The 15366-nt window shown below is 25.2% G+C and overlaps 1 protein-coding gene across 1 annotated transcript in view; it reads left to right on the top strand.

The window, feature by feature from the left end:
- mtgo (miles to go) overlaps positions 1–15366 on the top strand; it is a gene marked incomplete in the record, with an annotated part of 496136 nt that overhangs the window by 29501 nt on the left and 451269 nt on the right. The window contains 1 exon segment of the mRNA XM_075297022.1: positions 11772–12872.

Here is a 15366-nt window from a genome sequence, read left to right as displayed (position 1 = left end):
TAAAGAAATTTTGTCAAAATTTGCTATATATATAGAAATTTTGACAAAATTTTCTATAGAAATAAAATTTTGACAAAATTTTCTATACAAATAAAATTTTGACAAAATTTTCTATACAAATAAAATTTTGACAAAAGTTGCTATAGAAATAAAATTTTGACAAAATTTTCTATAGAAATAAAATTTTGACAAAATTTTTTATAGAAATAAAATTTTAACAAAATTTTCCATAGAAATAAAATTTTTACACAATTTTCTATAGATATGGAAATTTTGAAAAAATTTTCTAAAGATATAGAAATTTTGACAAAATTTTCTATAGAAATAAAATTTTGACAAAATTTTCTATACAAATAAAATTTTGACAAAAGTTGCTATAGAAATAAAATTTTGAGAAAATTTTCTATAGAAATAAAATTTTGAAAAAATTTTCTATAGAAATAAAATTTTGACAAAATTTTCTATAGAAATAAAATTTTGACAAATTTTCTATAGATATAGAAATTTTGTCAAAATTTGCTATAGATATAGAAATTTTGACAAAATTTTCTATAGAAATAAAATTTTGACAAAATTTTCTATAGAAATAAAATTTTGACAAAATTTTCTATAGAAATAAAATTTTAACAAAATTTTCCATAGAAATAAAATTTTTACACAATTTTCTATAGATATGGAAATTTTGACAAAATTTTCTAAAGATATAGAAATGTTGACAAAATTTTCTATAGAAATAAAATTTTGACAAAATTTTCTATACAAATAAAATTTTGACAAAAGTTGCTATAGAAATAAAATTTTGAGAAAATTTTCTATAGAAATAAAATTTTGAGAAAATTTTCTATAGAAATAAAGTTTTGAGAAAATTTTCTATAGATATAAAATTCTGCCAAAATGTTCTATAGAAATAAAATTTTGACAAAATTTTCTAAAGAAATAAAATTTTGACAACATTTTCTATAGAAATAAAATTTTGACAAAATTTTCTATAGAAATAAAATTTTGAAAAATTTTCTATAAAAATAAAATTTTGAAAAATTTTCTATAGAAATAAAATTTTGACAATATTTTCTAAAGAAATAAAATTTTGACAACATTTTCTATAGAAATAAAATTTTGACAAAATTTTCTATAGAAATAAAATTTTGAAAAATTTTCTATAGAAATAAAATTTTGACAAAATTTTCTATAGAAATAAAGTTTTGACAAAATTTTCTATATATAAACCCAACAATTAACTACATTTGAACCCTCCAAAAAAAAAAAATATAGATATAGGCATTTTGACAAAATTTTCTATAGAAATAAAATTTTGACAAAATTTTCTATTGATATAAAATTTTGACAAAATTTTCTATAGAAATAAAATTTTGACAAAATTTTCTATAGATATAGAAATTTTGACCAAATGTTCTATAGAAATAAAATTTTGACAAAATTTTCTATAGAAATAAAATTTGTTGTTTTTTGATTTCAGCTTAAAACCATGTATTGACTAAACTACAAGTGTAGCTTAACCAACAGCGGAAAATAATGTTTGTCAAATTTATTTGGGCAAAGCCCTATAGACTGCAAGATGGTTGGATGGACGCACGTTTCGTAATTACCACATTCCTCATCAGCAAAACTATCAACCAATTATCAGAATAAATTCAGGCATTTTATTAAACCCAACAATTAACTACACTTGAACCCTCAAAAAAAAAAAAAAAAAATATAGATATAGGCATTTTGACAAAATTTTCTATAGAAATAAAATTTTGACAAAATTTTCTATACAAATAAAATTTTGACAAATTTTTCTATAGAAATGAAATTTTGACAAAATTTTCTATAGAAATAAAATTTTGACAAAATTTTCTATAGAAATAAAATTTTGACAAAATTTTCTATAGAAATAAAATTTTGACAAAATTTTCTAAAGAAATAAAATTTTGACAACATTTTCTATAGAAATAAAATTTTGACAAAATGTTCTATAGAAATAAAGTTTTGAGAAAATTTTCTATAGATATAAAATTCTTCCAAAATGTTCTATAGAAATAAAATTTTGACAAAATTTTCTAAAGAAATAAAATTTTGACAACATTTTCTATAGAAATAAAATTTTGACAAAATTTTCTATAGAAATAAAATTTTGAAAAATTTTCTATAAAAATAAAATTTTGAAAAATTTTCTATAAAAATAAAATTTTGACAAAATTTTCTAAAGAAATAAAATTTTGACAATATTTTCTATAGAAATAAAATTTTGACAAAATTTTCTATAGAAATAAAATTTTGAAAAATTTTCTATAGAAATAAAATTTTGACAAAATTTTCTATAGAAATAAAGTTTTGACAAAATTTTCTATATATAAACCCAACAATTAACTACATTTGAACCCTCAAAAAAAAAAATTATAGATATAGGCATTTTGACAAAATTTTCTATAGATATAAAATTTTGACAAAATTTTCTATAAAAACAATATTTTGACGAAATATTCAATAAAAATAAAATTTTGACAAAATTTGCTATAGATATAAAATTTTGACAAAATTTTCTATAGATATAGAAATGACAACATTTTCTAAAGAAATAAAATTTTTACAGAGTTTTCTATAGAAATTAAATTTTGAGAAAATTTCCAGTAGATATAAAATTTTTACATTTTTTTTTATAGAAATAAAATTTTGACAAAATTTTCTATAAATTCAATATAAAACATTCTTTTCGAATAAAACAACATGTTTTTTAACTAACCACCAAAAAAATTTCTCAACAACTTCAAAATATTTTTATTTTATTTATGTAGAATTTTGGTGGATTATTTTTGGCACGAATGGCAACCGTGAAACCAATTCTGTAGGAAATTTCTCTATTTGACAACTGTCAAATGTAATCTCTCTTTCGCTGGCTCTAAACGTTTTTGGGACAAGGTTGGAAATTCGGCATTTGTTATTTTTTGAGTAAAAAATTGTGAAAATGCCGATAAATCGGCAAAATTGGCAGCCCTGCTAACGCCCATGAATATAAAGTTATCTTTAAAATTTTTGTTAACATTGCCTTCCTACTGAACATTGCATACTAACATAGCGTCAACCGATGTCTGTTAAGTGCATAACAGAGAAACAAATAAATTTAACTTTAACTAAAAGTGAAAGTTAAATTAAAAAAGCGATCACTGTGCAAAAAGTTAATCTTCTGAAATTATTTCAGAATTAGTTTCAGCTCATAGAGCCCTACAATTTTGTATATGGGTATATACTGCCCCCTCTATAGTTGTTGCAGAGTGGTCAAATGTTATTTTAACTTTAACTCATCTGGCAAAGAAACTTTTGAAATTATTTCAGAATTAGATTGAGATTTGCACACTTTTCGTTAAAGTTAACTTTATTTTTTCCTCTGTTAGGTACTTACCAGAGCTCTGTTAACGCTCTGTTAATGTTGAAATAGCTACGTTGAGTATTAAGGCAATGTTAACATTAATTTTAAAGTCAACTTTATATTCACGAACATGCGGACAGATCGCTCATAATCAGATGGAAGGAAGGATACTTCACCATAAAAAACGGACACTCTTCAGTCCGTCCGTTCGTCCCTATTCCTCTCTGCAGGAAAGTTGGATATTTGAGTTACAAATTATTTGAGTTTTGTGCAAAGAAATCTATTGAAAAGAAGTTAAATGACAGGCCTATGAAAAAAACTCCTATCTTGTTTTTTTTTGTGTAGTTAAGGATATTGGATCATTTTTTTTGGTTTATTATTTTTTTTAATGTTTAACCTAATATATATGATCATAACATATTTAATCCAATTAAAAAAATAATAAATATTTTTATACCACCGCCCCCCCAAAAAAATATAAAGTAGTTCACAATTTTTATGGCATTCCATAGTTGTTCACTCCGAAAGTGACTTGGTTTCTTTATGAATATTTTCATGTTTTCAATGCATTTTATTGTGCTATTCTCTCTTTGGCTAAATTCCTATTGCGGTGAAGGGGGGTCATACCATAAATACTTTGTATTCATTTCTTGTTTTTCTCTCTATATAAAAAATGGCCCATTTAGACTAACCTCCAAACAGCATTTCCCAAAAACTATAGATTCGACACAAATTCTACCAATTTTTTCTTGTTTTTTTTTTGCTGGCAACATATAAATGAACATCCCCTAAAGGGGAGGTGGTTTTTTGCATCAACTCTTTTTCCTTTTTTTTTGTTGGTCTTGAATTTTTATTTGATACTCTTTTCATTTTTTTTTTTTGATGTTTGTTTGGCTAGAGTGTTTCATCTTGTGAGGTTTATTCAAAATTTTATGCAGAAAATCAGCAAGAGGAAAATAGTGAATATTCTCTATGCTTGGATAAATGGGATTTTTTGGTTTACATTGCCACTTATTTGTGAAACAGATTTTTGGGAATGTCTGAGTTATATTTTTTATCCTCTTTCCAGCAGCAGCAGCAATAGAAGATTTTCATCTTCTGCTGCTGCAATAAGAGTAGATCAACAACTAAAAATAATATAGAAAAAAAAACATACCCAAGCTATCTGGGCCAATCTTGTATAAGATTTGCATAGATATGCGATAAATGCATATTTTTGGCATAGAAAAACCATTCGATTTAGACAATTTGCATTGCATATTGAAATTGCTTTTCAATTTACCAACAACAAAAAAATGGAATCATGGAAATGAAAGCTCATCGATATGGTGAAGTGCAAATGCCAGCAATTTAGCACTTTCTTTTCATTGACTCATTGAAAAAAAATTGAAAGAAACGATGTTCACATATATTCCATATTTTCGGATTAAAATTTGAGAGCTGGGCTGAGGCGTAAAAAGGGTATAATGATATCTGTATGCCCTTATGTCTTAAATGAAATTGTTTTAAAATATTAAATTTTAATAAATCACAGAGCAACAAGCCAAAAAGAGCATTTCAACAAAAATGATCATTTGAAATTCTAATAAAAAGAAACGAAATCTTTTAAAGACCCATAACAATAAATAACACAAATGACTATTTGAAAATCAGATCATTGATTTATTGCAATTCAAAATGCTCTTATTCTTGATTGTTGTCGTATTAAAAATATTCAAAAAATTTTTGTTAGCCATTCAGATGGCTTTACGTCAGATGACTTTTAAATATTTAATAGAAATATGAAAAACTCATGTCCGTGAAAATAAAGTTAACTTTAAAATTTATGATAACATTGTCTTAACGTTAACAGAGCGTTAACAGTGCTCTGCTAAGTGCTTAACAGAGAAAAAATAAAGTTAACTTTAAAAAGAACAAATAGTTAAAATAAAAAAACGATCATTGTGCCAAAACTATAGAGGGGGCAGTATACACCCATATACCACATTGTAGGGCACGATGAGTAGAATCTAAATCCGAAATAATTTCATAAAGTTCATTGCCAGAATTCGAGATATTTTCAATTTTAGTGTTTTCAATTTTAGTTTTGGCACAGTGGTCACATTTGTTTTTAACTTTAACTCAATCGCAACTTAAAGTGAAAATATCTCGAATTCTGGCAATGAACTTTATGAAATTATTTCGGATTTAGATTCTACTCATCGTGCCCTACAATGTGGTATATGGGTGTATACTGCCCCCTCTATAGTTTTGGCACAATGATCGTTTTTTTATTTTAACTATTTGTTCTTTTTAAAGTTAACTTTATTTTTTCTCTGTTAAGCACTTAGCAGATCACTGTTAACGCTCTGTTAACGTTAAGACAATGTTATCATAAATTTTAAAGTTAACTTTATTTTCACGGACATGAAAAACTCGGTCACAGAAATATGAATAGAATAGAATGGCTCAATCAATTCCATTGGCCATTTGATAAATCACTAGGTCATCAGGGTAAAATGGACCTATCGGGAATGTTGGTCCTTGTCCCATATTATGGGACAAGGTCGGAGTGACGGACGGACGGACATTCAAACCAGCATCTCTGTAGTCAATGTGGGTTCGGCTACATTACTAGTCAAACTAGCCTTGGATGACCAACCATCTATTTATTTTAAAACAAAAATTTCTATTCTATTAAAAAATTGTGCAAACTGCCACTTCTATAGAACATTTTTGCAAAATTTCATTTCCAGAGAAAATTTTTGCAAAAATTTCCGCCCTGTGGGACATGTTGTCAAAATTTCAATTCTATAATAAATTTTTGTCAAAATTTATTTTTCTTTGGAAAATTTTGCCAACTTTTCATTTCTATAGGAATTTTTGTCAAAATTTCATTTCTATAGGAAATTTTTGCAAATTTATTTCTATAAGAAATTTTTGGACTTCAATCATATTTGTTGTTTTTGATCTCAGCTTTAAAAGTTGACTAAACTACAAGAGTAGCTTAACCAACAGAGGAAAAGAATGTTTGTCAAATTTATTTGGGCAAAGCCCTATAGACTGCAAGATGGTTGGAATTTCAATTTCAACAATATAAAACAAAACACGAATTTTTGGAAAATTTCAATTCCATAGGTGAAAAAATGTTATCTCTATAAAATTTTTTTTCAAAATTTTATCTCTTTAGAAAATTGTTGCTAAATTTTATCTCTATAGAAAATGTTTGCAAAATTTTGGCTCTGTAGAAAATTTTTGCAAAATTTTATCTCCATAGAGAATTTTTGCAAAATTTATTCTCTAAGTTTTTTTTTTTTAATTTTATCTCTATTACAAATTTTGTCGAGATTTCATTTCTACGGAAAATTTTGCCAAAATTTCATTTATATAGGAAAATATTGAAAAAGTTCATTACCATAAAAATATTTGTCAAAATTTCATCTCTGTAAGAAATTTTCTTAAAATATCATTTCCATCGACAAATGTATAAAAAGAAATGTTCCTTTATAGCAATTTATTTTCGAATAAAATTTCTATTCCATTAGAAATTTTTGCAAAATGTCACCTCTATGGGAAATTTTTACAAAATTTCATATCCAGCGCAAATTTTATAAAAAATTTTTGCAAAAATTTGACATTTTGTCAAAATTTCTATTCTATAATAAATTTTTGTCAAAATATATTTTTCTTGGGAAAATTTTGCCAGCTTTTCATTTCTATAGGAATCTTTGTCAAAATGTGATTTCTATACGCAACTTTTGCAAAATTATTTCTCTACGAAAATTTAGCACAATTGCAATTCCTTTTAAAATTTCACTTCTACACAAAATTTTTGAAAATTTAATATCTATAGGAAACTTTTTCAAAATTTCAACTTTTTTGTTACATTTCATGTCCATTGGAAATTTTTACAAAATTCCATTTCTATAGATATTCTATAGAAAATTTTTGTCAAAATGTTATCTCTATAGAAAAATTTTGTAAAAATGTTATCTCTATAGAAAAATTTGTCAAAATTTTATCTCTATAGAAAATTTTGTCAAAATTTTATCTCTATAGAAAATTTTGTCAAAATTTTATCTCTATAGAAATTTTTGTCAAAATTGTATCTCTATAGAAAAATTTTGTAAAAATGTTATCTCTACAGAAAATTTTGTCAAAATATTATTTATCTCTATAAAAAATTTTGTCAAAATTGTATCTCTAGAATTTTTTTGCAAAATTTGATCTCTATAGATAATTTACGCAAAATTTGATCTCTATAGAAAATTTTTGCAAAATTTTATCTCTTTAGAAAATTTTTGCTAAATTTTATCTCTATAGAAAATGTTTGCAAAATTGTATCTCTATAGAAATTTTTGTCAAAATGTTAACTCTATAGGAAATTATTGCAAAATTTTATCTCTATAGAAAATTTTTGCAAAATTTTACCTCTATAGAAAATTTTATCAAAATTGTATCTCTATAGATAATTTTTGCAAAATTTCATATCCACAGAAAATTTTTGTCAAAATGTTATCTCTATAGAAAATGTTTGAAAAATTTTATCTCCATAGACAATTTTTATCAGAATTTTATCTCTATAGAATTTTGTCAAAATTCTGTCACTATTGAAAATTTTTGTAAAATTTGATCTCTATAAAAAATTTTGTCAAAATTTTATCTCTATAGAAAATTTTGTCAAAATTTTATCTCTATAAAAAATTTTGTCAAAACTTTATCTCTATAAAAAATTTTGTCAAAATTTTATCTCTATAGAATATTTTGTCAAAATTTTATCTCTATAGAAAATTTTGTCAAAATTTTAACTCTATAGAAAATTATAGCAAAATTTTATCACCATTGAAAATTTTTGCAAAATTTTATCTCTATAAAAAATTTTGTCAAAATTTTATCTCTACAGAAAATTTTGTCAAAATTTTATCTCTATAGAAAATTTTTGCAATATTTTATCGCTGTAAAAATTTTTTGCAATATTTTATGTCTATAGAAAATTTTTGCAAAATTGTTTCTCTATAGAAAATTTTGTCAAAATTTTATCTCTATAGAAAATTTTGTCAAAATTTTATCTCTATAGAAAATTTTGTCAAAATTTTATCTCTATAGAAAATTTTGTCAAAATTTTATCTCTAAAGAAAATTTTGTAAAAATTTTATTTCTATAGAAAATTTTTGCACAGTTTTATCTCTATAGCAAATTTTGACAAAATTTTATCTCTATTGAAAATTCTGCCAAAACTTTATGTCTTTAGAATATTTTAGCTTTATAGAAAATTTTTACAAAATTTTATCTCAATAGAAAAATTTTGCAAAATTTTATCTCTAAAGAAAATTTTTGCAAAATTTTATCTCTAAAGATAATTTTTGCAAAATTTTATCTCTATAGAAAATTTGTGCACAATTATATCTCTATAGACAATCTGTGCAAAATTTTATCTCAATAGAAAATTTTTGCACAATTTCATCTGTATCCAAAATTTTTGCAAAATTTTATCTCTATAGAAAATTTGTGCAAAATTTGAAAAATTGTATCTCTATAGAAAATTTTGTCACAATTTTATTTCTATAAAAAATTTTGTCATAAAATTTTGACAAAATTTTTTATAGAAATAAAATTTTATCTCTACAGAAAATTTTGTCAAAATTTTATCTCTATAGAAAATTTTTGCTATAGACAATTTTTGCAAAATTTTACGCAAAATTTGATCTCTATAGAAAATTTTTGCACAATTTTATCTCTATAGAAAATTTTGTTGAAATTTTATCTCTATAGAAAATGTTGCCAAAACTTTATCTTTGTAGAAAATTTTATCTCTATAGATAATTTTTGCAATATTTTATCTCTATAGAAAATTTGTGCAAAATTGTATCTTTATAGATAATTTTTGCAAAATTTTATTTCTATAGAAAATTTTTGCAAAATTTTATTTCTGTAGGAATTTTAAAAAATTTTATCTCTCGAAAATTATGTCAAAGTTTTCTCTCGATAGAAATTTTTGCAAAATGTGATCTGTATAGAACATTTTTTTCAAAATTTTATCTCTTTAGAAAATTTTAGCTCTTTAGAAAATTTTTGCTAAATTTTATCTCTATAGAAAATTTTTGCAAAATTGTATCTCTAATTTTGTCAAAATTTTATCTCTATCAAAAATTTTCGCAAAATTTTATCTCTGTAGAAAATTTTGTGAAAATTTTATCACTATTGAAAATTTTTGCAAAAGTTGATCTCTATAGAAAATTTTGTCAAAATTGTATATCTATAGAAAATTTTTGCAAAATTTTTTCTCTATCGAAAATTATTGCACAATTTTATCTCTATCGAAAATTTTCGCAAAATTTTATCTCTATCTAAAATTTTCGCAAAATTTTATCTCTATCGAAAATTTTCGCAAAATTTTATCTCTATCGGAAATTTTCGCAAAATTTGATCTCTATAGAAAATATTGAAAAGTTTCATTGCTATAACAATATTTGTCAAAATTTCATCTCTGTAAGGAATTTTGTAAAAATATCATTTGTATGGAAATTTTTATAAAAAAGCAAATTGATGGAACGAAATAAACCTGGAAGACATGATAATGTGAATTGTATATTCCCAGAATCAATTAATCTTTTGAGATAAAAATCACAAAACTGTCGTAAAATCCAATTAATATTCAATGTTGTCAAATTCTATTTATAAAACGAAAATTCTATTCAATCATTTAAAGTTCAAGGTTATGTATGTTTATTTGAGATTGAAAAAAACATTTCAAACCCAAAAAAACGAAACAGTCGAGTGGAGCGGCATCGAGTAGATTTATTTAAATTAAATTTCATACATTTTTAGTTTTTGTTTTTTATATGAATTATATGTTATATTCATAGCGCCCAACGTGGCGATATCTTAACATTAACTTGAAAACAATTTATAAAAAATATAAATATATAAATGGGTGTGGTAAAAATATACAAACATGTTTTTTTGTGTAAATATCCGCGAAAATTCATAATATGCTAAAGATCTGGTGTTAAGCTATAATTGGCGCCCAACGTGGCAATTTTCTAATATACCCCTTAAAAGAAAATTGTAATAAGAGACCCGCAGCTTTATTAATATATTACTCCTCTACGGATAATCACAAATTAAAATGAAAATGTTGTCGTATTTCTATGAGTCTAAATATGTGATATAATTGGCGCCCAACGTGGCGATTTCTTGATGTCCACTTAAAAACATAAACATAAAAATTTCGCTCGGTCTATCCTTTAAGGTATTTTCTTTTAAAAGAAATAAAACCGAATTTATGATAAGAAATGCAAGGATTATCTCTAATCTTTGTTTTTTTTTTGTCAAAGGAATTTTTTTTACTGTGAAATATATAATATAATTGGCGCCCAACGTGGCAATTTTTTGATATCCATTTAAAAACATAAACATAAAATTTTCGTTCGGTCTATGCTATAAGGCATTTACTCTAAACTTTTTCTTTGTCAAAGGAATTTTTTTTACTGTGAAATATATAATATAATTGGCGCCCAACGTGGCGATTTTTTTATATCCATTTAAAAACATAAAAATTTCGTTCGGTCTATGCTCTAAAGCATTTTATTTTAAAATAAATGAAATCGAATTTATGATAAGCAATGCAAGGATTATCTCTAATCGTTTTTTGTCAAAGGAACATTTTTTACTGTGAAATATATAATGTAATTGGCGCCCAATGTGGACATTTTTTGATATCCATTTAAAAACATAAACATAAAAATTTCGTTCGGTCTATGCTATAAGGAATTTACTCTAAACTTTTTTTTGCCAAAGGAAATTTTTTTACTGTGAAATATATAATATAATTGGCGCCCAACGTGGCAATTTTTTGATGTTCATTTAAAAACATAAACATAAAAATTTCGTTCGCTCTATGCTATAAGGCATTTACTCTAAACTTTTTTTTTGTCAAAGGAAATTTTTTTACTGTGAAATATATAATATAATTGGCGCCCAACGTGGCGATTTTTTTATATCCATTTAAAAACATAAAAATTTCGTTCGGTCTATGCTTTAAAGAATTTTCTTTTAAAAGAAATAAAATCGAATTTATGATAAGCAATGCAAGGATTATTTCTAATCTTTGCTTTTTTTGTAAAAGGAATTTTTTTTAAGTAAAATTTTGCTTTTCTAAAATTTCGTTCCTCAGAAAAGAAAATTCTGCTTTCAGTGTAGATATCCCTGGTATATACTTGTTTGTTTTTTTGGTTTTTTTTATCGATTAAAAATTAAATTTTTGACTCTTTGTATCCTTATAGTGAACTTCATTATATATTTTTTTTTAATTTCGCTTGGAATTTTTGTTTTCTTCCAGTTCAACCGATTTGCACCAGCCATATATTATACATAAGCTAATTGTTAATTTTAATTGTATTTATTTTGTTTTTTCTTACAGTGTTGACAAAAAAGCAGTGAATAAATGCAAACAATATTTAGAAAAAAAAATAAAACTTGTAACTGGACAATGTGAAGTTAAAAACAAAAATTTAAAATCATCCTAAATAGTCCGGGATAGAAAGTGTGCAATAGAAAATTATTAAAATAAAAATTTAAAAAGTTTTTTGAAAATAACAAAAAAAAATATTCTTTAAAAAGCCAATAGAAAATTTAAAAAAAAATATTTTTTATTAGAAAATATATAAAAAAAAAATCGAATTTTAATAAACCCCAATAAATAAAGCTAAAATTTTTTTTAATTAAAAAAAAAAATATACCAATTGTGCAATTTTTATGTCATTTATTAAATCTTTTTATACAAGCCTATAAATACCACCTCTAATTAAGACGAAATAAAAAAAAACACACACACACAAATCCCTCCTCGTAAAAAAAATTAAACCAACATAAAAAGCTGCCAATATCCTTTATTTGATGAAGACAATTTAATGTGTTTTTGTGTTTCTATTTACAAGAAAATAAATATTCTAGAGCAATAAAACATAAAACCGAAACTAAGAAAATTTTATATTCTTTGGATATTTAAGCTAGCTACACGTTATTGCTCTTCAGTATATCTCCTCTATATAACCTTCATAAAGGATTATATTTATTGTTAATTAAAGAGCCACAATAAAAAAAAGTGGAGAGGGAGAGAGCAAAAACCAAAAAACGAACGAAAAAACACCAAGAAACGATAACTGCTTAATACAAATTCACCGAACCATCCAATAACCCGCGAAGACTAACATCTCGATAACAAAAAAAAAAATTTCAATTTTTTCTAACCAACGAAAACAAGACAAACAAACATTTTAACGTATTTGTGTTTTTTTTTCTTGCTGTTGCTGGACCCAAAACCCCCTCCGGTTAAATGTAGGATTTGTTGTTTGCTTGCATCAAACAAATCGTTAAACATAAAGAGAACACCCAACGAAATTAAGGATTATTAAGGATTTTTTGTTTTCGTTGTTTACCATAAACGAAAACGAGAGAAACACCAAAACAAAACACAACAACCAAACAAAATACATAAAAAATTTGAAATCTATAAACAAAAGTAAGTACCACCAAAAAATTTTTTTCTTTATGTTTAATTACAACCCTTTTTGCAAAGAAGAAACGCCAAAACTCAACTTACGTTCTCAATGGTCCGAGAAAACGAAATTGCAAAAGCAGACCAGGGATTTTTGATTTTTTGTTTGAAACAAAAATATTTATTTTTTTTTGTGAGGGTATGGGTCCATAAAAAAAGAGCTTAAAATTTATTTAGTCATTAAAAGAATGTGTTTAGATATTGATATGGTTATAAGAAAAAGAGGTTTTGTCGTTTTTTGTACGAGGGAGGGGTGGTCATTGAATCTTTAAAACAAATGAAGCCATTAATGGCGCCCAACGCAGGGGGGGGGTTGTCTTTGTTTGATTTTCTTTTTTATTAGTTCATGTCCTCCTTTTGTTAAAAATGATAATAACTTTCGCATTAAGATAAGTAGACTTGCCTTTAGCATTAAGTGAATTTTATTTGTGATACAAGTCGCCCAGTTTTGTTATGCAATGACTTCTGAAGGATAATGAGATTATATTATAACTATATTATATTACTGGCGCCCAACGTGGAGATTTTTTGATTTTTACCTTGAAAACAAATTGTGTTATAGGTAAAATTTAATTCCCGCAACTTTGTTGATATTTGAATAATGATAAATTAAATGAAAATTTTGTCGAATTTCAATAATAATAAACATGTTAAAAAGTTGGCGCCCAATATGGATATTGCTCGATTTCCATCTTGAAAACAAACTGTGTTGTAGATAAAATGCGAGTCTGGTAACTTTGTTTATATATTATTTCATATGAATAATTATAAATTAATTGAAAATTTAGAGGAATTTTGCATAATTCAAAATATGACATATAATAGGCGCCCAACGTAGCGATTTCTTGATATCACCCTTAAAAAAATATACAAGTTCTTCAGATTTGTTAATATATTACTTCCTATAGATATTGACAATTTAAGATAAAAACGTTGTCGTATTTCAATAATTTTAGATATGTCATGTAATTGGCGCCCAAAGCGGTGATTTCTTTATATAGGTTAGGTTAGGTGGCAGCCCGATGTATCAACTTTGTTGATATTTGAATAATGATAAATTAAATGAAAATTTTGTCAAATTTCAAAATTTTGGGGTCGATTTTCAAGCTTCAGTTTTATTCTGTTGGGACTCATATTCATTATGAAGCTTCGTCCCGCATTTGTGGCCCCGTTTCGTTTGGGTTTTGGGTCTAATTTTCCTGGGTTTCATACCGCCCACATATTTAATTTTCCAACAGTTAGGGTCCCATTTTCACACCATCTTTTAAATCAGAAGTGAAAATTGGCCCTTAATTTGATTTGGGGACGATTTTCATGCTTCAGTTACATTCTGTTGGGTCTCACTTTGAGACCATTTTATATTTGAGTCTCATTTTCATACCGCCCATCAATAAAAGCTTCCCTTTCTTTTTGATTATTTGGGAATTATTCCCAGATGAGTTTTCGTTCCGTTTATCTTTATGGTTGAAAGGATATCCGTGTTAATAGCTAAAACAATTTTTGTTGACACTGTGAATTTTATCTAAATTGAATTTTTAATCAAAGTTCCGCTCTTACTATTTGTATTGACTTTCATGGATTTGTTTTCCCCCTATTTGCCATTCAATTGAAAAATATCGTTTTTTTTTGTTTCTCCTGCAGTTACTGTTGGAGTTCCATGCTCCATTCCCTTATCAGAAAAAACTCATTTATAAAAAAACGCAACTCTAATATCTTTGAAAACAAAAATCGAAAAAATGTATTTTTTTTTTTTGGTTGTTTGTGATATGGTCTTTTTTAGTGAAGCACCCGACCACAGTTATTTTACATTGCTCTTATTTCAAATTTTGAATATTGTATATTTCTTCCTCATCATCATCATCATCACCATCTTCTTTGTTGACGAAGCGGACCACACTGAGATCTCCTCTATCAATTTCTTTAGGAAGACAATTTTTGCATATGCATAAATATTTATGGGATGTTCTTTGGCACCATAAAAACGCCCCAATGTATTCGAATTCGTTGTCGTAAAGACATTTGTTTTTAAAATGCCATTTTAACATTTCCAATATCATTCCCACAAATGTTTTTTTTTTCGTTTATGTTTTTTGTATATCGATATCAAAGTGGAATTCTAATGTGTAACAGCTTTGCTTGATTCTCTCATTAGTGACATATGTCGATGCCTATTGAATTGAAGATGATGATTGCGAAGAAACAAAAAAAATCTACAAAATATTCCTTATGATTGAATTCAAATGATAGCCATTTTGATATTGCTTCAATTTCGAATACGATAATCATCTGGGGTAAGTTGAGACCCCAAATGACTATGCCATACGTAAGGCCATGTTTACTTTTTTTCCCCATTATTTGCGTTTTAATATTTTTAAGAGATTTTGTTTTAATCCTTAGGGTTTTTATGGCCTTGTTTGTTTTTATGGTCATCTAAAATGCATAGCCATTTAAAATAATA

This window comes from Haematobia irritans, chromosome 2 (genome assembly GCF_050003625.1).
Source record: "Haematobia irritans isolate KBUSLIRL chromosome 2, ASM5000362v1, whole genome shotgun sequence".
Classification (NCBI taxonomy): Eukaryota; Metazoa; Arthropoda; class Insecta; order Diptera; family Muscidae; genus Haematobia; species Haematobia irritans.
This window is presented reverse-complemented; position numbering and strand designations above follow the sequence as displayed.